The sequence below is a fragment of the Vulpes lagopus genome, chromosome X (assembly GCF_018345385.1).
Source record: "Vulpes lagopus strain Blue_001 chromosome X, ASM1834538v1, whole genome shotgun sequence".
NCBI classification, from domain to species: Eukaryota; Metazoa; Chordata; class Mammalia; order Carnivora; family Canidae; genus Vulpes; species Vulpes lagopus.
In genome coordinates, this window is record NC_054848.1 from 84,721,273 (window position 1) to 84,742,861 (window position 21,589).

The 21,589-nt window shown below is 42.9% G+C and overlaps 1 protein-coding gene across 1 annotated transcript in view; it reads right to left on the minus strand.

Moving 5' to 3' along the window:
- TRPC5 (transient receptor potential cation channel subfamily C member 5) overlaps positions 1 to 21,589 on the minus strand; it is a 270,975-nt gene that overhangs the window by 4,730 nt on the left and 244,656 nt on the right. The window lies entirely within an intron of this gene.

Sequence of the window (21,589 nt, forward strand, 5' to 3'; positions counted from 1 at the left end):
GATGTTCAAGAATTTGGAATGGGAAGCTTGCAAAATGCACACATGACTTGTTCTAAAAGTTCATCTTGCTTCTATAGAGGGCAATCTGTCAGTTGGTATGAAAATTCAAATTATACATATCCCAGGACCCAGTAATCCTACTTTTAGAGATTTAGCTTATCATTATACTTGCAAAAAGGTGCGTGCATAGGGTCATTCACTGTAGCACCATAGCTTGTCATAGCAAAACAACTGGCAACGACCTAAATATCCAACAGTGGGAGACTCTTTAAGTAAATGATGTTCTGTCCACAAAATGGCTTGCAATATAGCTATTGCAAATATAGTAGGTCTATTACCATTTTTATATCTGGAACATTTATATGTATATATGCGCTTATCCATATATCTAAGAGCTCCAAGACCTGGAAGTGCAAAAAAGCAGCATAAAACATCTATTGTGTACAATGATGGCATTTATGCAACTGAAGAACCCTTTATATTACATGCTTACATGTTCTAGACAGGTACATACCAAACTGTCAACAGTGGTTATTTTTAAGGAGTGGAATTGGTTTGGGCAGGCTTTTTTTTTTTTAAAGATTTATTTATTTTTTATTTCATAGCGACAGAGAGAGTGTGTGGGTGGTGAGAGGGAAAGGACCCCCTAAGCCGACTCCCAGTGGATCATGGAGCCTGATGGGGCCTCCATCCCAGGACCCATGAAATCACGACCTGAGCCAAAACCGAGAGTTGGACGCTCAAATAACAAGCCACCCAGGCATCGTGAGGCTTTTTTTTGTTGTTGTTGTTGTTCTAATTTCGCGTCATCGAGGTATGATTTCCATAGAGTAAAATGGACCCATTGGAGGTGTTCTATGAGTTTTGACAAGAGTATATATACCTGTGTAACCACCATCATAATCAAGATACACACAGACACACAGACACACACACACACCTTTTTAGGAGTTTTGAGATCTGGATGGACTGCTGTAACCACCACAGTCAGGATACACAACAATCCCACCACCTTCCCCAAATTCCCTTGTGTTGCCCCTCTGTAATCAATCTCTCCCCAACTCCTAGCCCCTGGCAACCACTGCTCCAATCCCCAATGCTTTAGTTTGCCTCTTCCAAGATACTAGATAAATGGAATCATACAGTAAATAACCTTAAAAAAAAAGATTTTATCTATTCATTTGACTTAGAGAGAGAGAAAGAGAGGGAACAAGCAGGAGGAGCGGCAGTCTGGAAAGGAGGAAAGGAAGAAGTTGCCTTCCCGCTGAGCAGAGAGCCCAATGCGGGACTCGATCTCAGGACTCCAGGATCATTACCTGAGCCAAAGGCAGACGCTTCACTGACTGAGCCACCCTGGCACCCCCATAGATAACCTTTTTGAAACTGGCTTTGAGATTCATCTACCTCCCATTTTAGTTCTAAGTGATTTTCCGTTATATGGATGAAGTTTGTTCATTCACTTCTTGAAGAACATTTGGGTTGTTTCTAGTTTTTGCAATTGTGACTAAAGCTGCTCTGAATGTACATGTACAAGTTTTTTGTTAAACCTAAGTTTAACCTCTCTAGCTTAATTAGGTAGGGTGGTATTGCAATCACATGGTAATTGTACGTTTAACTTTATAATGAACTGCCAAACTGTCTTCCTGAGTCACTGTGCAGTTTTTCAAATTCCCATTGCTTGCCCTGTAACTTCCTTAGCACTTACCAGGTTTTTATTTTTATTTTTTATCAAGTTTTTAGTTCCACTTTGTTAACAGAAAGGATTATAATAGTGTCAGATTCACGATATAGTGATTTGGCACTTCCCTACATCACCAAGTGCCATTTGTCATGGTTTTAAAGTTTAGCCATTCTAACAGATAAGTAGTTGGCGCTCATTATGATTTTAAGATGCATTTCCCAACTAGCTAATAATGTTGAGCATCTTTTCATATGCCCAATATCTATATATCCTCTGTGGTGAAGTGTCTATTCAGATCCTTTGCCCAGAACCCATTCTGTTCAAACCCATTTTTATTGTGTTGTTTTCTTGCAAGTGTAATTTGGTAGTTTTTTTACTATACAGGCATACCTCAGAGATATAGCAGTCTCAGTTCCAGACCATCACAATAAAACAAATCTCACAATAAATAAAGCAAGTCAAATGAATTTTTTCGTTTTGTAGTGCATATAAAAATTATGTTCATACTATACTGTCATCTGTTAAGTGTGCAATAGCATCATATTCAAAAAACAATATGCATACTTTAATTAGAAAGTACTTAAAGATTTATTTATTTTAGAAGGAGAGAGAGTGTGTAGGGAGAGGGGCAGAGGGAGAAGGAGAGAGAAAAAATTCTTAAGCAGACTCTCCGTTGAGCATGGAGCCTGATGTGGGGCTTGATCCCAGGATACTGAGATCATGACCTGAGCCGAAACCAAGAGTCATATGCTTAACTGACCAAGCCACCCAGGCTCCCAAATTGAAAGTACTTTATTGCTAAAAAATGGTAACCTGAGCTTTCAGCAAGTCAGAGACTGAACATAGATCACCATAACAAATATAATAATAATGAATATGTTTGAAACATTCCAAGAATTACCAACATGTGAGACAGAGACAAAAAGTGAGCAAATGCTGTTGGAAAAACGGTGCCAATGGACTTGCTTGATGCAGGGTTGCCGCAGATCTTCAGTTTGTAAAAAAAAAACACCGTATCTGCAAAGCACAATAAAATGAGGTATGCTTATATTCTAGATACAAGCTCTTTGTCAGGAATGTGACTTGCAAATGTTTTTTGCCCATCTGCATCTTGTCTTTTCATACATTCAGTGGTGTCTTCCATAGCGCAATCTATTAATTTCAGTGAAGTGAAATTTATCATTTGGTCTGAGGATCTTAGTCTCTTGCTGGCTATTGGCTGAAGACCTTCCTCAGTTCCTTGCCACATGGGCTTCTCCATAGGACAGCTCATAACATGGCAGCAGGCTTCATTCAGTGGTAGTGAATGAGAAGAGCCATGGTCTTCATGTAACCTAATCTCTGAAGTGACATCACTTCTGCCATATTCTATTTGTTAGAATTGAGTCCCTAGCTCATAGTCAAGGGAAAAAGATTGTATAAGGGTTCACATGCCAGAAACTGGGGATCAGTGGGGGCCATCTCAGAGGCTTCTTACCACAGTATTACTTTCCAGAAATTGAGAAAATGAATGACTATAATCTTTTTTTTTTTTAAATTAATTTTTATTGGTGTTCAATTTACCAACATACAGAAAAACACCCAGTGCTCATCCCGTCAAGTGTCCACCTCAGTGCCCGGAATGACTATAATCTTGAGTAACAAATCTTTTTCTAAGTCGTGTGGTTTATAATTCTTTGCTGTTGATAAAATATAAAGCGAACCTAACCAAGCTGTCAGATGATAGATTATTAAAATATTATTTCATATGATAGATTATTAAAATATTATTTCATGAAAAATCGTTACGTGGCTTTTTGGCATGTAGCTCAGAGTTCAAAAAAACTGAATGACAATGGCATAATAAAACTGTCCATTCAGATGTACTTATTAATATGAAAAGGTTTCTTAGCACTTACTTTTATAAAAATAGAAAAATATAGTTGATGCTGAATTGTGTTCCTGAAAATTACTTAATATTCTATGGCTATAATAACTGAATTTATTGGAAATGAATTTCTTAAATATGTGAATAAGGTGTGAAATGAAAAACCCTATTCACATATTTAAGAAATTCATTTCCAATAAAAATGTATTTTTATGTCTTAGTTATTTACCAAAATTTGTATTGTTTTGTGTATTTTTGAGCTGTTTTGTACTGCTAGCTGTGGAAGCATAACTAAAGTCAAAGGAAATGTTTTAACGTTTATTACCTTCTGCCCACAGGAAATAAAAACTTAAAATTTAATTTATATTTTTGTTATGAAGAACTATTATAGGGTGAACAAAGTAATAAAATACTTAAAGCAAAAATTGTACAACATCAGGATAAAATCCTGTGGGGATATGAATAGAAATAAGAATTTAAGAAGGAGAGGAATGATGTAAACTTTGTGCCCTTAAAGATTTTAGCCATTTAATTTTTAAATACATGTTTATGAGTCACAAATCACTATGGTATTCAGAGTCCATTGGATACATTTAAATGAGTGATCAGGTAGTTTTATTTCAAATGTCAATATTTACCACATTCCAGAAATTATATCACTTGCAATGGTTTAAACTTATGACATATCTAGATGTCAACCTGAAAACGTATAAAAGGATATATATTTTTTCCCTCGAAATTCATTAGAGAGTATGCTTGAAAAACACTTGAATTGCCCCTGATGAGACCCAGAACTAAGACAGTTTCAGTATATAAATTGTACACACATGCACATATATGTGCACAATTATCGGTATAGTAAGTATCACTGCCTTGCCTTGAGAGACAATGGTGCTGTAGGCAAACTGGCATGCAGGGGAGGACCGAGGTTCTTTCCACTGCATTTCTGAGCCCATAACACCAGAAACAAACTTTGAATTTTTCGTTTTACCCTTTGATGGCCCCAAATAGCCCATCTTTCATCCACGGATGTTTCCGTAGTTCCTGAAATGAAGTGACTATTCAAGAAGTATTTCTTAAGATGAACTGAGTCACATTTTCAAACTTGCCTAGATAACCTGGTATCTGGAAATGCTCTTTTCTTTTTTTTAATCTTTTTTTTTAAATTTTTATTTATGATAGTCACAGAGAGAGAGAGAGAGAGGCAGAGACACAGGCAGAGGGAGAAACAGACTCCATGCACCGGGAGCCCGATGTGGGACTCGATCCCGGGTCTCCAGGATCGCGCGCTGGGCCAAAGGCAGGCGCCAAACCGCTGCGCCACCCAGGGATCCCGGAAATGCTCTTTTCTTTTTCTTAATTCCTGTGTGAGTTAAGGCTTTTGTGTTTTAAACTCTAGGAAGTTATTACCTTTTAAAAAAATTTTTTTAATTTTTAATTTTAATTTTTTAATTTTTTTTAACTTTTGTTTTAAAAGTAGTCTAAAATTCTGAGGGGAAAAATGTATTTAATCTCAAAAAAGAATAGAGTTGTACGGTGGGCCATGTTATAAACCATAGATATCTTTTTGAGCTCAGGAGTCTTTCTGGTGTCCCTTATTGTCCCTATCCCATTCAGGTAGAAGATATGATTTTGGCTAAGCATTTTGCAATCAGCTCAAGTACCCCCATTACTACCATTCCATGCCCCTAAGGCTCAGGTGAGGTCAGGTTGGGAATTACTATGTACTAATTTAGCAGAGAAGTTATTGCAAATTACTCTCTCTTATTTATTTATTTATTTATTTATTTATTTATTTATTTATTTATGTGAGACACAGAGAGAGAGGCAAAAACACAGGCAGAGGGAGAAGCAGGCTCCATGCAGGGAGCCCGATGCCGGACTTGATTCTGGGACTCTGGGATCACGCCTTAGGCAAAAGACAGACGCTCAACTGCTGAGCCACCCAGGCATCCCCAAATTACTCTCTTAATAGTCCTTTTCCAAAAAAAAAAAAAAAAAAAAAGTCCTTTTCCATTAATTTATCATGTATCAATTCATGGTCCACTTAGCCTCCATTTTTTGATTCCTATGTTGAGCAACGAACTACTACATTACAGGTACTCTGCTAGGTGCTGGGTTTAGAGAGATGACTGCACAGTAGTGGTGGCAGGAGTATCACACAAAACATGATTAGTTTACAGAATTAACACCTGAGTCCTGAAAATCTGGAAATAATAGACCACCTGGCAGGATTAAACAGTGTGAGCTGTAAAGTGATTAGTAAGTATTTACTCATACATTCACTCATTCATCAATATATATAGACACTAGGTATTAGGACTGTAGCAGTGAACAACTGATCAAAAAGATGATTTGGCATGTAGAAATCTGTCTTATTTTCAATCTGTCAATTTCAAGGCGCTAATTTGAATTGCAAGATGATAGATGTGGCTTTTGTAGTTGTATTTGTCTACAACTTCCTTGAATGTATGATGCCCAAAAGGTTTTTATACAACTGCATGAGGCTAGCCTTTCACCTTTCGTGATGGACAAATAAGACACTATTTCTTTGCTTATTTTCAGTGTTGGGTTCTCATACTCTCTGCCCTACCCTTTCTGCTCAACTATTACATCCTCCACGATCAGCCGCTGTTAGAACCCTACCAAAAGGGTTCTTTTGTGTAAGATACACTTATACAACCAGAGACTGTGGTTTTCCTCTTTCACACTTTCCAAAATATTCAGGACTTTGGTGCTACCATAAGTTGCTCTTCATGACACATAGATTTACATATGTGTTCTATGTCATGTGTGCCGTGCATTGCCTTTGAGATAGTCAGGTCCTGTAGAGCAGACCAGGGCTCTATTTTACATTATCTCCATTCACTATCCCAGTGTGACTGTAGAACATACCCTCACATGTTGCTGACTGGCTCAGATTCTGAACACATGGCCACAGCTAGGTCAAATGAACACGTCTGTTCAATTTCACATTTCTCAACAAATCCAAGCTCAAGGTTATTTTCCTTGCAATCAAACCACACGGCCCATTTCTTACCAGCTTTTGACAAATTTTTGTGCACTCTCTTAGATCTCCTGCCAGCAACCATCTTGCTGTAGCAAATTGGAAAGCTTTATAACATAATGCTAAGGGAGAGTGGCAGGCATAGACATAGCAAAGCAGAGCTAATAATAACCGTTAAGGAGAAAAGCTACTCTCAAGAAATCTTGGGCCTAATGGCAGGCTGGTGGGAGGGTGATTTTGAGTAAGGGGATATTTTGGCATTTTTCACATTAACGAGTAGCTGCTAACTTCATCTGGGCAAAGGACCCACTCTGTTTCCCTATAAGGGGAAAGCAACACAAATTGCTGTGGGTACACACACTCCAAACTAAGGCGAGAGAATTCACTTCCCTGGCATTTCAAGGGAAGCCTACCTCCTTTGGAGCACTTCCTTCTCCATTAGAATTCAGGGCACACTTCTCAAAGGTTGGTGTGCATATGGGGCATTTGTTAAAAATGCAGATTTCTGGACCTTGCCCAATGTTATATGTTGCATTGTGGTTTTGCCTCAAAGCTAAAAATGCCATTTTGAAACGATGTAAGCATTTAAAATATATCATAGTTTTCTCCATTTTTGTTTGAATTCAGTTAAAAAATATACAGGAATCTTCAGAATATGGAAGTAGTCCAGCTCTCTTGGAAGCCCTGAGGTAGAGCAAGTCCCCTCAGTGAGTATCGCCATTCTCGGGACACCTGGGTGGCTCAGCGGTTGAGCGTCTGCCTTTGGCTCAGGGCGTGATCCTGGAGACTCGGGATCGAGTCCCGCGTTGGGCTCCCTGCATGGAGCCTGCTTCTCCCTCTGCCTATGTCTCTGCCTCTCTCTCTCTCTCTCTCTCTCTCTCTGTGTGTGTCTCATGAATAAATAAAATCTTAAAAAAAAAAAGAGTATCGCCATTCTTTTCTGGTGCCCTCACCTCCAGTTTATTACGCATGTACGCATGTGCAGTGGTCTAGAGGGAAGCCGGTTCCCTGTCATTCAGGGATCAGCAGTCCTCCTCTCTTCCCCAAGGTGGTTAGAATGTCCTGTTCCCATCACTCTGGAGCCTGCTGAGAGTGACTCGGATGCTGGTGATGCTGGTGATGCTGGTGTATCAACTTTACAGCCTTTGCACCGTAGTTCTGACACCTCCTCAATAGTCCAATTAGCCCTTCTCAGACTGCAAGAGCCCCTTCACTGGGTGTTTACAAACAGGTCCTTCTCCCTACGGAACATACGCAGTTGTCTAGTGGGCGGCCATTTTGTCTTCCCGCACCCCCTCCCCAGGCATGAAACACCTGCGTATCCCTGTCCATGATTATGTTGCTAAGTGGTTGCTCTGACCGTCTGGGGGCTTGGTTGTGTCACTGTTTTACTGGTTACCCAGCTTCCAGCCCTAGAACAACTTCAGCACGCAGAGGTGGGGGTTGGGGGAGAACTTTCCAGAAAGAAGTAACACTATGAAAAGTGAGGCAGCATAGAGCCGTTGAGCATAGCTATTGAAGTTAATTGAACTTCTTGGGATTTGTCAACATCAGTGGTTCTCAAGTTTCAGTGAATATTAGACATGGCTGGGGGGGCTTGCCAAAATGCAGATTCCTGGACCCCACTTCAGACCCACAAACACTGATGATGCTGTGGGGATGGGAGGTCTGAAAATCTACATTGTTTAATAAGCCTCTTTGGCTGATATCGATGCAGGTGTTTGTTGACCACACTTTTGGAAACATTAATCCTGCGATTCTACCTGCTAGTTCAGGTGTATTCAGCAGTCCAAAGCAGCAGACCAGCAGCTTTGCCTCCTCCCTGTCTATCCCTATCTTTCCATGGATAACCCCTCTACCCCAGCCCAGCTTCCATCCCTCTCTAGATGGGACAGTGGGAAATATAGTTGTACACCCCCAAAGATAATGTCATGAGGCCACCCAGCAACATGAACAAAGCTGCCTTATCAGGCTACTATGGAAGGAGTACAGTGTGCAGGAAGGAGAGGCAAAGGCAGCTCCCTAGCCTTTCTTAATGTGTGCACAATACAGTCAACGAGCTGAAAGGTGCCCGGGAGGATATCTGATGGTCCTTGAGGCTTGGTACTCTCTGAGTTTTCATTTTGGTGGGGTGGGGTTGGGGTGGGGCTGATAATGTTTAACTTTGCAGAATTATTATTTTTTTCTTTTGGTTTTACTGACATATAAATTGGCATATATTACCATATAAGTTTAAGGCATACAACACAATGATTTGACCTATGTATATTTACCACAATAAGTTTAATTAACATCCTCATACAGATACACAAAATATTTTTTCCTTGTGGTAAGAACTTGTACTATCTAGTTTTACCAATTTTCAATATATACCATATATGTGTGTTTATACATATATTGGTATATATACCAATATATACTAGTAGTGTTAACTATAGTTGTCATATTGGACATTACATTCCCAGTATTTATTTATCTTAGAACTGGAAGTGGATGCCTTTTGACCACCTTCCTCCAATTTTCCCTCCAGTGACCACAAATCTGATCTCTTTTTCTATGAGTTTTTTTTTTGAGTTTTATTATTTTTTATTTTTAAAGATTTTATTTATTTATTCATGAGAGACACACAGAGAGAGAGAGAGAGAGAGGCAGAGACACAGGCAGAGGGAGAAGCAGGCTCCATGCAGGGAGCCCAATGTGGGACTCCAGGATCACACCCTGGGCTGAAGGCAGGTGCTAAACCGCTGAGCCACCTGGGCTTCCCTTTGAGTTTTATTTTTTAAGATTCCACATAAATCTAAAAATTTAAAATTTGTAAAATAATTTAAAATATATTTTAACTGAGGATAATGAAAATGGCAGGAAAAACAACAACAACAGCTGTAAATTGATTCGGTGCACTAGGTCCCTGAGACTGCAGAAGGATCTACTTTGCACCTTCTAAAATGGTCCTTTGAGGTCCTCACAAGCATCACTGGGTTTTATTTAGCTTCCATTTAGTAAATGGAACAGAAGCACACTTGTAAAAACAGTACAGGGTCCCAAACAATAGACTGTTATGTTCCTCTCTCTGATTCCAAGGGACATGGCAGGAAAAGTGGCAAACAAGTTAGTGAGAGCACTGTATCACTGGAAATCCCTCCTCGGTGATCCACCTCTGACCCACTCTGCTGCTTTCAAAGAAATCATCTACTATCTGAGGTTCACAATGACATTTGGGCAGCTTTAAGTTCCTAAATTCTTGTGAAATCAACCAGTGGGATTGCAGTCCCTTACTCTCTTGTCAGACAACCTCTGTTGTCATCTTGCCTGTTTCAGTGATCTTCCTCTTCTTCCCTGTCCTACCCAAGGGTGGGGTGAGGGTGGGGGAGGGGAAGAAACAAGAGGGGCACTCAGCATAACTGGATGCTGGAGATTAAAAATGTGGTTCTTTTCCAGTAGACACCTACCCCTCTCAGTTGTTATGTAAGAGAGGTGGGCCTCAGTGGAGTAGCACACAGCCTAGGTGAGTTTGTTGTTGTTTTATTTTATTTTATTTTATTTTTTTATTATTTATTTATGATAGTCACACACACAGAGAGAGAGAGAGAGAGAGAGAGAGAGAGGCAGAGACACAGGCAGGCTCCATGCACTGGGAGCCCGACGTGGGATTCGATCCCGGGTCTCCAGGATCGCGCCCTGGGCCAAAGGCAGGCACCAAACCGCTGCGCCACCCAGGGATCCCCTGTTGTTGTTGTTTTTTAAGTAGGATCCATGCTAGGCCCGAACTCACAACTATGAGATCAAGACCTGGGCTGAGATCACAAGGCAGATGCTCAGCTGACTAAGCCACCCAGGTGCCCCAGCATAGGTAAATTTTGCCTGAGGAACAACACTGTACAAGCCTCTGGGTAATACATGAAATATGTAGATCATAGATGAGACTTGGAAACAAGCTATGTTACTTCCTCTAGGCCTCCAGTTTATCACTGCAAAAATTGTTCTCGTGAAATCTCAGGTGGTCCTCAAAGCAAATAAGCTCTAATTGGACTCTCAGGTCCTACTGGGCTCAGTTGATGGAGCCAACATCCTGGACCCCCGATATCCTGACAAGGTGTGCTGGCCATCATGGCATGGGGACCCTCTTAGCACTTTCTAGAGCCACTGTCTTCTCTATGTAAGTGCTTTCTTGCCAGTTTCAAACACGAGGGGCCAGAAAATAAAATGCCAAGTGTTTCACCTTTAGCTTGCTCCTGGGAAAAAGACATCAGACAGCCAGACCTCATTTGTCTAGAGCTTTACGCTTTTCCAGGCACTTTGACATTTTCTCTTTTGATTCTCAGACCCATCCTGTGCAGTTGGCAGTACACTTGTTGTGATGTTGTATGTGGTGAATGGGGTCTGGAGGGATAAATTACTTCTTGAGGGTCACACATATAGTTAGTGGCAAAGCAGATCTAGAAACTGCGTCCTCTGACCTTGCCTCCACTCAGATCTGCCACTTACTTTTTTCACTAACTATCTATGGGGATCATGCTCAGACAAGATTCAGTCGGATAATGTCTGGAAACATCTGTAACATCCTGCCACACCCAATCCCCATCTGAAGCTCTGAGTAACCTGACCTTCTTGTGTCCTCATTCCCTGCTCCTTACTCTCCTGATAGCCTTCCTGAGCCTTGGGTTTGGGCCCGCCAGTACCCAGGGGGCTCCTTAGGCCCCCTTTCACATCCCCAACTAAATTGGCAATTCAAGGCTTTACTTCTCCAAGAGTCTCCATAGAATGACTCAAGATACAATGATCAGGGTAAAAGAGGAGGGATTTGGGGAAAATTTTTTTCTGTTTATGTTTTAATTGTATTTTTTACTAGTCAGGGAAATAGAGCTGGCTTATTCTCATTTGTCCATTCTCAGCTCAAATCTCACCTCCTCGGAGAGACTTGCCTTGAAGAACCAATTTAGAGTAGGCTTCTTCGGTATTCTACCTCACAGCACTCTGCTGTGTTCTCTTACACCCATAATCACAACTCACTTTAATGGACTTCTCCCTAGTTATTTATTCTTAGGCTCCTCATTAGAAGGAAAGCCCATTGAGGTTAGAGACTTTTGTCTTATTTGCTATTGCAGCCCTAGAGACTAGCACAGATTGGGTGGACAACAGATTCTTTCTTTTAAAGAGTGAGAGAGAGAGTGAGCAGTGGGAGGGGCAGAGGGAGAGGGAAAGAATCTCAAGCAGACACTACGCCCAGCATGGAGCCTGATCTGGGGCTCGATCTCATGACCCTGAGATCGTGACCTGAGCTGAAACCAAGAGTCGGCCACTTAAACCGACTGAGCCACCCATGTACCCTACAACAGATTTTTGTACAAAGAATTCATTGGAGGCCAAAGGCAGATATATTAGTGAAGGGACCATCAGTAATATTTTTCAAGCATATCATCTTATTTGGTCTTTACCACAGCCTACTGAGCTAGATTGTTTTACTATTTACTTATAAATAAGGCTCACCAATGTGAAGAAACATCTCTAGGAACATACAGCTAGAAACTGGTGGAGCACAATTCCAGCCTGGGTTGGGTTGATGCTAGGACCCAAGCTCTTGTTTAAGATTTTATTTATTTATTTATTTATTTATTTATTTATTTATTTGAGAGAGAGAGAGAGAGAGAGAGAGAGTCCCTGGGTGGCTCAATGGTTTAGCGCCTGCCTTCAGCTCAAGACATGATCCTGGAGCCCCGGGATCGAGTCTCACATCGGGCTCCCATGGAGCCTTCTTCTCCCTCTGCCTGTGTCTCTGCCTCTCTCTCTCTGTGTGTCTCTCATGAATAAAAAAAATAAATAAAATCTTTAAAAGAGAGAGAGAGAGAGAGAGGGAGTGCACAAGCAATGGGCGGGGTGGGGAGGGAGAAGCAGACTCCCTGCCAAGAGGGGAGCCCAACCGTGTGTGGCTCGATCCCAGGACCCTGGGATCATGACCTGAGCTGAAGGCAGCCGCTTAACCCAATGAGCCACCCAGGCGCCCCAGGACCCAAGCTCTTAACCACTAAGGTGCTACATTGTACTGTCTCTTTGGGAATTGCACAGGGTGGGACTTCATAATAAGCAGCAGGTTTATTCCTGTGTGTCAGAAAGGTACCTGCGAAAAGTACAGAGACAGAGCGTGCTGCTCGGGCTCCAAGATTTTGAAAACAGATCCCACTACACACTTGGCCAGGCCTCTGCCAACCCAGGTTTCCTTTCCACTTGTTTCCTTCAGCTTTTTGTGCTTCAGAAGAGACCTTTTGCAGGGCTCTGGCATTCAGCCGTGTAGGTCGTACACTGCACAATTCTGGTGGCACCATTCACAGCAGATGTGGTGATCCTGAAGTTCACTGAACTGTCTGTCACCATTTCTGGGGGTCTCCAGAAATGTAAAGTGAGCCCTTCATCCCAGGAGACACAGATTGTTCTGCCTGCCTGTATCTTTCATGTGGGGAGGATGAGGACCTTTTCTTTTCAGAGGACAGAAGCAATCAGATGGTGGTGCAAGCTGTGGTTTGCAGAGCTCCCCCTGCAGTTTTCAGAAATAACCAAGACCAAGCCAGTCAGGGCCTGCCATTTCTGAGCCTGGGCCCAGAGAGATGGGCCCAGAGAGAGATGGGCCTGATCCCGTGGGCATGGGAAAATCTACTTGTCTGTCCCGATTGGCCTCACTTAGCAGGACTTTACTTTTAACTCTCTAGGCCACATTTCTTCTTCTTTTTTTTTTTAAGATGTTATTTATTTATTTAAGAGAGAGTATGAGTGGCATAGGAAGGAGCAGAGGGAGAAGTAGCTGAAGCCAGACTTGGGGCTTGATCAGAGCTCACATTTTGTTTCTAAACCTCAGCTGCTCAGAAATCAAAGATCATTTGCACCACTTCACTTTCCAGTCAACTGACCCCTGGTGCCCAGAACAATAATAATGGGAACCAGTAGAAGCCACAAAGAACTTCATGGCCCAACAACGACTTTTGGACCATGGGCATTTGACTTGTCCACAAATATGATTTGTAGCCTATGAAAAGGACATTCAGAGACCAGTCCAGAGGGAGGCCAGGTCTTCCACGAGGAACGGTTCTTCCCGAGTCTCAGATCTGAAATCATTTGAAATACAAACACAGGGCACCTGGGTGGCAAGGCACCTGCCTTTGGCTTGGGTCATGATCCCAGGGTCCTGGGATCACACACTGTGTTGGGCTCCCTGCTCAGCGGGGAGCCTGCTTCTCCCTCTCCCTGCTGCTCTCCCTGCTTGTGCTCCCTCTCCCTCTCTCCCCCAAACAAATCAATAAAATATCTTTAAAAAATGAAATACAAACACAGTCAAGTCATTTTTATGAACACAGATTGTCCATTGATAGTTGTGATTTTATAGAGTGGCTGAAGGCACCTTTGGCTTGGTGACTGTTGCCACAGATCTGATCCTGTGCAAAGTCATGATGATGGTGACATTGTTCTTCTGTGCCTCTAATCCCTTTTCCTTGTTATTGTCTCCTCCCCAGTCCTCTGGGGAAGGTACAGTTCCCTCATGGTCTTTCTCACTTGCTTGGCCCCGTATGCACACCTGATCTTAGGAAGGGACCGGACTCATTTACCCTGAGACAGTGGCCTCCTAACAGCTTAAAACAGATTCACATGCTGAGGACAGGTCTTAAGATGAGGGATTTCTGGAGGAGTGGGAGGATGTTTGTGAACCCTCTGAGATTTTTCTGCCAAGTTGGATCATGTATGCTCATCTGTGCATTTTTCCTGTCCATGGTCAACAGATGATCAAAGCAGTCCATGACCCTGAAAAGGTTAAGGGCAGTCTTCAAGTAAAAAATGAAATGCAAATTGTGACATGTAAAAATGCTCCATGAATGTAGACCCCGTGAGAGCAGGGGTCTGTCCTATTCATCTGCCACCTATTGTATCCCCAGTGACAGGAACATAGTGTAGTATGTTGCAATCTCTCAATAAACATTTGTTAAATGTATTCGTCTATTTAATTTATCCTTCCTTTATTTATCTCTTGATTTATCATATCTCGTCCAAGGGATATTTATTGTCAAATGAATGGGTGAAGTAGTAAACGCCACCACCCAGCAGGTAAACAGAGGGATGCTTTGGGCATTAAGCTCTTCCTGTCACTTGCATACTTGGTCTTGTTTTGTTTGAGTCACTCGGGATAGAGTCACCATGACAACTAGTGATGTTCTTGATGAACATCCAGGACAGGAGAATCTGGGATGCAGAGGAGCAGTGCAGCCATCTGCCCTGTTGATTGCCTTTTGGCCCAGCGAGACGGGGTGGGGCGGGGGAAGGAAAGCCATTTCCCTTCATTGTCTTCTTCCGGTCCCCCTTGCATATTTGTCAGTGACCAAAATCATTACCAGGTCACAGCAGGCATTAGAGGCTGCTGCTGCTGTTGGAAGCACAGCCTGCCGCTCAAGAGAGACCTGCCAAAGGACGCCCTCAGCATTTTGAGGTGGAGAGCTCTCATCCTCAGCAGCTGCGGCTCTCAGGACCGCTGGCTGACAAAACCATGAACGGGCCTTGATGCCAAGGGCTCGAGAAATCCAGTTCTGTGTTAGACCAGCAGGGGGCAGGCCTGGCCCAAGCAAGAGGCAGAGGTCTGAAAAGCCTGCCTTTGGCTCCCCCTGCAGTGTTAGCAGAGGATATGCTCCTCTCTCGAAACTTCCCTGAACCTGGAGGGTGGATAGGTAGTCTACTTGCTTGTGGGAATATACTTTCAAGAGAGGCTTTTGGCCTGCAAGAGCCCTCTGGGAAGGACAGCATGAGAAGTCCTAAGGCAGGATGTGTAAGTTGAATGAGGAATTCTTGTCAAGCCAGTGAGCTTGCCAGCATTGAACTTTTTATCCTCTGTGGGTGTGATTATCTCAGGTGGATTGTGTGATTGTTCATTGAGGAGGCTGGAAGTATTCAGGGCAGAGCTGAGAAGAAACTGGAAGTTTGAAGTGCTCACAGGCACAATGAAGGAGAAAAAGAGCCACCGTGTGTGTGTGTGTGTGTGTGTGTGTGTGTGTTAGGGGTGGGGGGCAGAGAATCTCAGCTGAGGTAAATGGAAGGCCCGTAGTCTCTAGAACCAAGGAAAAGACCCTTAGAGGATATCCCTCTGGCTAGAAGTCAGGAGACCGTCAGTAAACCAAGTGGAAAGAAAACGCTGAGGGATTCCAATGTTGGGGGAGGGGAGGGGAAGTGAGGGGGTAGGGTGTGTTCATTTGAGTCTTGCAGGGGTTGGAATGCAGGCAGGAAAGATGATTACTTTGGGTTACACACACCTGCCAGTGCCATTATTAAGAGTGTCCCCTTGGAAAAGTCACTTTGAGCTCTGTGCCTCAGTTTCCTCACCTATAAAATTGAATTTATAATAGTACCTGCCTCATAAAGTTGTAAAAATTTAATGAGAAAATATGTAGGAAGAGTGCTTTGTATAGTGTCTGGAATATAATAAATGCTCAATAAATGGTAGTTATCATTGATAGCAGTTATGATAATAAATTGGAAACAGATGAGTGCTTGTTTATAACATTAATAAAGACTGTTTATGTTAGATATTCATTGCATGCTTATTAGTCAGGCAAGGCAGTTAGCCCAGGGTACTATGCTAAGCAATGGAGACAGCAGTATAAAGACTCAGAATGGAGATATGAAAAGGCCACAAGAGCAGACCCCCATCTTTTAAAATTATTATTCTAAAGGTAGGCTCTGAACTTTGGGTTTTTTTTTAAAGATTGTATTTATTTATTCATGAGAGACACACACAGAGAGAGAGGCAGAGATATAGGCAGAGGGAGAAGCAGGCTCCCTGGGGGGAGCTTGATGTGAGACTCCATCCCAGGACCCCGGATCACGCCCTGAGTCAAAGGCAGATGCTCAATCACTGAGCCACCCAGGTGCTCCAGGCTCTGAACTTTGTCATCCAGCTCCTAAAGATATGATTTGCCTACGTGCTTCTTTTTCATTGCTGGGGCATACTCCCTGTTGGTGCAGGGAGGACCATTTGAGGATACTTTCATGGGATATCAAAGAATAGAAGGCAGAAAAGAATGAGGCCAGCTCCTACACCCTGACTGCCTTCGATCAACACCAGACCGATCCTTACTGGCATACTACTTCCCTCCCAGAAATGAGATCTGAAAGCTATCCCCACTTTTCTGTTTATTCTGATTTGACCTTCAGGTCTCAGCCCTGTCTGCCTGTCCTAAATCAACCCCACCAATAACTTGATCAGAGAGGTACCGAGAGATGGGGTATAGCCAGACAAATGGAAATCTCTCTAGGTCTTTTAAGCAGAAAATTTCAAACAGGGATTAGGATGTCAATAAGGAGCCAAACGGGACAGTGAGACAACTCAGAGAGTTGTCAATTCAGCAACAACAGGAAGCTGCTCTTCTCCCTGGAGTTCGAGGGACAACTGGGAGGTGGTGAGTGGTGTTACCAGGGCCCAGAGACTGGGGCTATCTGGTGGGACCTAGAGCCAAGATGGGGATGCCTTGCAAAAATTAGGGCCAAGGAGGCTTGGGATGCCTGTGGTAGCTGGAGGTGAGTCCCATGGGAAATACAGCTGCTGCTTGGAAGTACCACAAAAAGGGGGCTTGGGGTGCAGAAGAGATATATGAGCTTCTTCTTTCTTCTTATCTTTGGGTTGGTTAAACCTAAGAAGCCAAAGGGCGGCAGATGGTGGGGAATATAGTTCCCTTGATACAGAGCAGTGTAGGAAATGGACAGAGGATGGATCAGAGAGTCAGCAGATAAAAAGCCTAATTATCATCCTTATTGTACAGAGAAGTCATATGAGGCAGAAAGAGGTCAAGTTGCCCCAAAGCACACTAAATGGCAGTCCAGATCTCAAATCCAGGCAGTCTGACTTCTACGCCCATTCTCTCTATAATCACTGTTATTATCTATTGTGATAATACTATTGCTATTTTACTCATGTCTGACTTCTCCCTCTGAAGTAGACTTTAAGCCCCCTAAACCCATTAACTGTGTCTTTACCTTCATATCACTTACAGCACCAAGCCCTCGTGTATTTCTCAGAACCTACCAGGAAATGTAGGTTGTTCACTGATAGGGGATTACTAGCAGGTTTGCATAGGTCCCACGTTACCCAAAGTGGGGGCACTATTAAAATGTCCTCTGTGGTTCTGAATGTTTGCTTTCTTGTTAGTGAGATGTAGCAATCCCAGATGGGATTCCAGGGAATGGTTTGGCAGTAGGGAAAAGCACAAGCTACAATGAGAAAAATTAATATCTAGATTGCTTGAGGGTATCCCAAAGGAAAGAGACAGTTATTAAAATTTGAAATGGCTCTGCTCCAATATCATAACATTTCTATAGGTTGAATCAAGAAGCTCCTTCACCTGGAAAGAGGCTCTACTCTTCCTTAGACTTATTATAGCTTCCATAGTTCAGATTGCTTTACGGGACTGAAAGCTGGCAAGGTTTATGTTTTCTTCTGTTTCCTGATGAAGCCATTCTTGAGAGTTAAGAGAGGGATACAGGTGTGTTGATAAAATGTTTGAGGTTCCTATGCTAATGGAACCTTTAGTCATTGGAACTGGTAGGTCAAGGAGATTGGTGGTTCAGAATTGTGATGTAGCTAGGGAAGGAGAAAAGGTATGCTGGGGACTTAGCAGTGAAAGTGCAGTCCAGGTGCTTCCTGGTCTCAAGGTCTGTGTGATAGGGTAGCAGTTCAAGAATGCTGGGGTCAGACTACCTCAATTCAAATCCCGGATCTACCACTCTTTAGCATATGATGTTATCCGTATCCTGGGGATAATACAGTATTATAATATAGTGCACTATCCTTATTTTTCTCCTACCTCTCTGGTTGTTCTTAATCTCCTTGGGCGATCTGTCCTGTCTTTCCAACCTCTATGCATTAGAATGCCTCACTTTTGGACCTCTTCTCTTTTGTATCCATACTCACTCCCTTAGTGATCTCACCGAATCCCATGGCTTTCAATACCATGCACATGCTAGTGACTCCCAAATCTCTGTCTGCAGCTTGGACCTCTCTGCTAGACCTGTAGACCACTGCCTACCTGACATCTCCATTCAGATGTCTAACAGGCATTTCCAACTCAATATGTCTAAAACTTAATTCTGGATCTCTGTCTTCCATGTTAAGCCTCCTCCTTTACCACACTTCTGCCTCTCAGTAAGGGAATACTCCACCCTGCCAGTTACTCAGGCCCAGAGTCTTGGTGTCATCCTGGACTCCTCTCTTTTGCTCATACTCCACATCTGATCCATAAGAATTGGATGTAGCTTTGAAATATACCTAGAATCTGACCATTTCTCATCGTGCCTATCATGACCACGCTATTCTAAGCCACGATCAGCTCTTATTTTTGGTTAATGCAATGATCTCATAACTGGTCTTGGCTGGTGCAACACTTCTGTCTTTTCTCAATCAGCATACTCTTTTTTTAAAAAAGATTTTATTTCTCTATTTGAGACAGAGAGAGCACGAACAGGGGGAGGGACAGAAGGAGAGGAAGAAGCAGGCTCCCTGTTGAGCAAGGAGCCCGACATGGGACTCGATCCCAGAACCCTGGGATCAGGACCTGAGCCAAAGGCAGATACCCAGGTGCTCCTCAATCAGCATATTCTTATTAAAGTGCAAGTCAGATCATGTACCTCCAAAACCCTCGCATGGCTCCCAATTTCACTCAGAGTAGAGACCAAAGTCTTTACAAAGGTCTCTCAGGCCTGACACAACCTCTTATTGACCCTCATTACCTTTCTGACATCATCTCCTACTTCTCTCTGATTTGTGTACTCCACTCCACTCACAGTGGCCTTCCCGAGGCTGAAATCAGAGTGTCGGTGTGGCTTAGCTCTTATCTAGAGGATCTGGAGAAGAATATGCTTCCAAGTTCATTTATGTTGTTGATGGAATTCATTTCCTCGTGGTTGTAGTACTGAGGTCCCCACTTCCTTACAGGCTGTCAGCTGGGGGCTGTGCTCATTTCCTAGAGACCACCTGAATTTCTTACCACATGCTTCCCTCCATCATCAAGCAATGGCACAGCAAATCCACCTCATGCTTTGAATCTCTGACGTCTTCTTTTGTTACCAGCTGGAGAAAATTCTACTTTTAAAGGACTGACATGATTAGATTAGGCCTATCTGGATAATCTCCCTGATTAGTGACCTTAATTACATATGTAAAACTCTCCTGCCATGTATGCAACATAATCACAATTGTGCCATCTCATCATCTTCACAGTCCTGACGATTAGGGCAGGAAATCTTAGGGGAGCATTTTAGTGTTCTGCCTGCCATGATGACTATGACATTCAGACTGTTTAAGAAACCGACCCATCAAAGTGTATGCCAGAGACAGCATTGGAACAGAGGCATGGAAAATACCTGCTATTCCAGGCATCAACTTTCACCTGCTGGATTGTGAAGTCATCCATTGGCATCCCAGAGAGACAGCTGGAGTGGCAGCTATTTACCAACTGGTATGGAGATATTTCAATTTCAGTCTTCACAACTAGGTGCCATACCAGTGTTTAGCAGTTGGTTATCTGCCTGGCTAGTGGGTTACAAATCATAGTGTGGTGTGTGAGTTGTTGTCTTCTCTGTGCTTTGGAAATCTGAGGTTGTCTCTGAGTGACTGGGTGTGGGCAGGAAGACCACTTGCCCCCCTTGGAACTCCTGGGTATGCAGTGGCCCCTTCCAGCCTTGTTTACTGTCTTTGTAGTGCTGGGATTGTTTTTGATGAATGTCTTCATGGGCATAACTGTCTTTTGCAGTTGGAGAGTTCATCCATTATCTGAGCCTCCAAATGCTGCCACCCTAAGGGAGATAATCAATTTTATGTATTTGGGCTCTCCCCAAGTCTTGCAGCAGATGTGGCTCAGTGAGGCAAGTGCTATTTACTTAATCTCGACTTTATAGTGAACACTCCTCAGAAGCCAGAGAAGCGGAGGGTTCTTAGTAACTTGCCAAACGAGGCTATATCACACAGATCATTAGAAGTTTCATGTTTTGTAAGGATCAGTCTCAGGCAAAAGAGATGCCCCTTGTAGGTGAGTTGGAGGTAGGAATAGGGCCTAAGGTAAGTGGGTTTTTGTGGAGCTGGTCTGTCCCTCCCACCTACTGTTTTCATAAAGGTGAATTTGTAAAATGGTATCAAGGGCAGCTTCACTTGATGGAACTAGACATATATATGAGGAACAGCAGCAACAAGGTGGATGTGTTGGAAGAAGTGTCACAGAGAGAAATAAGCAGCTTCGGAGAGATAAAAGGATAAAGGAAGAAGAGTAAATCAATGCTAACCACAAACAATATGAATATAAAATATGGCCAGCTTCACTTGATGATGCTGGCTGGGACCACAGAGCACAGGCCTGGAGTGATCCTTGCTTCCCCATATCTTAAAACTGACTATCTGTGACTGCAGTGGTGCTTCCTCTGGCACAGAAATATGAATTTCTCAAGAGCCACATATCTACTCCACCAGCAGCTCTGCATCCGGCACAGAGCATCGAGAAAGAGGTTGACCCTTCAAGGGATTCCTATTACCTTCTATTCCTGAGCTCTGTCCTAGAATGTATGCTTAAACACATCCCCAGTAAAGCATGTCAACAACTGAGTCTCCACTTAGACTGAGTCAGCCTGTTGTTACCTTTTGAAGTAGGAGAGATTTGTCTTCAGTGGCTTCCCTTGCTATAGCATTTCCTCCTGATATATCAGGGCCTTCTAAAAACTGCATTGACTACTGAAGTGGAGATGTTGCAAGTGGAATAAAATCTACTTGCTGGTTTTTACTGCTCAGATCCAGATATTATTGGAATCAGATTGCCCAATATCAGGATCTCACTGGATCCAGTTCCAAATGATACAGACACATTACCAGAAGATCCCAAAGTAGGAGATGGCATTCAGAGTGGTTGGCCATGAGTCCATAGGTATGGGATGGTGTAGACCCTATTCAGGCCATCTTCCAGCAAACCCTCACTGCTCCACTCCCAAGCTTTCTCTTCAAGCTAAGGTGTTTTCTTCAGGTACAACAGTA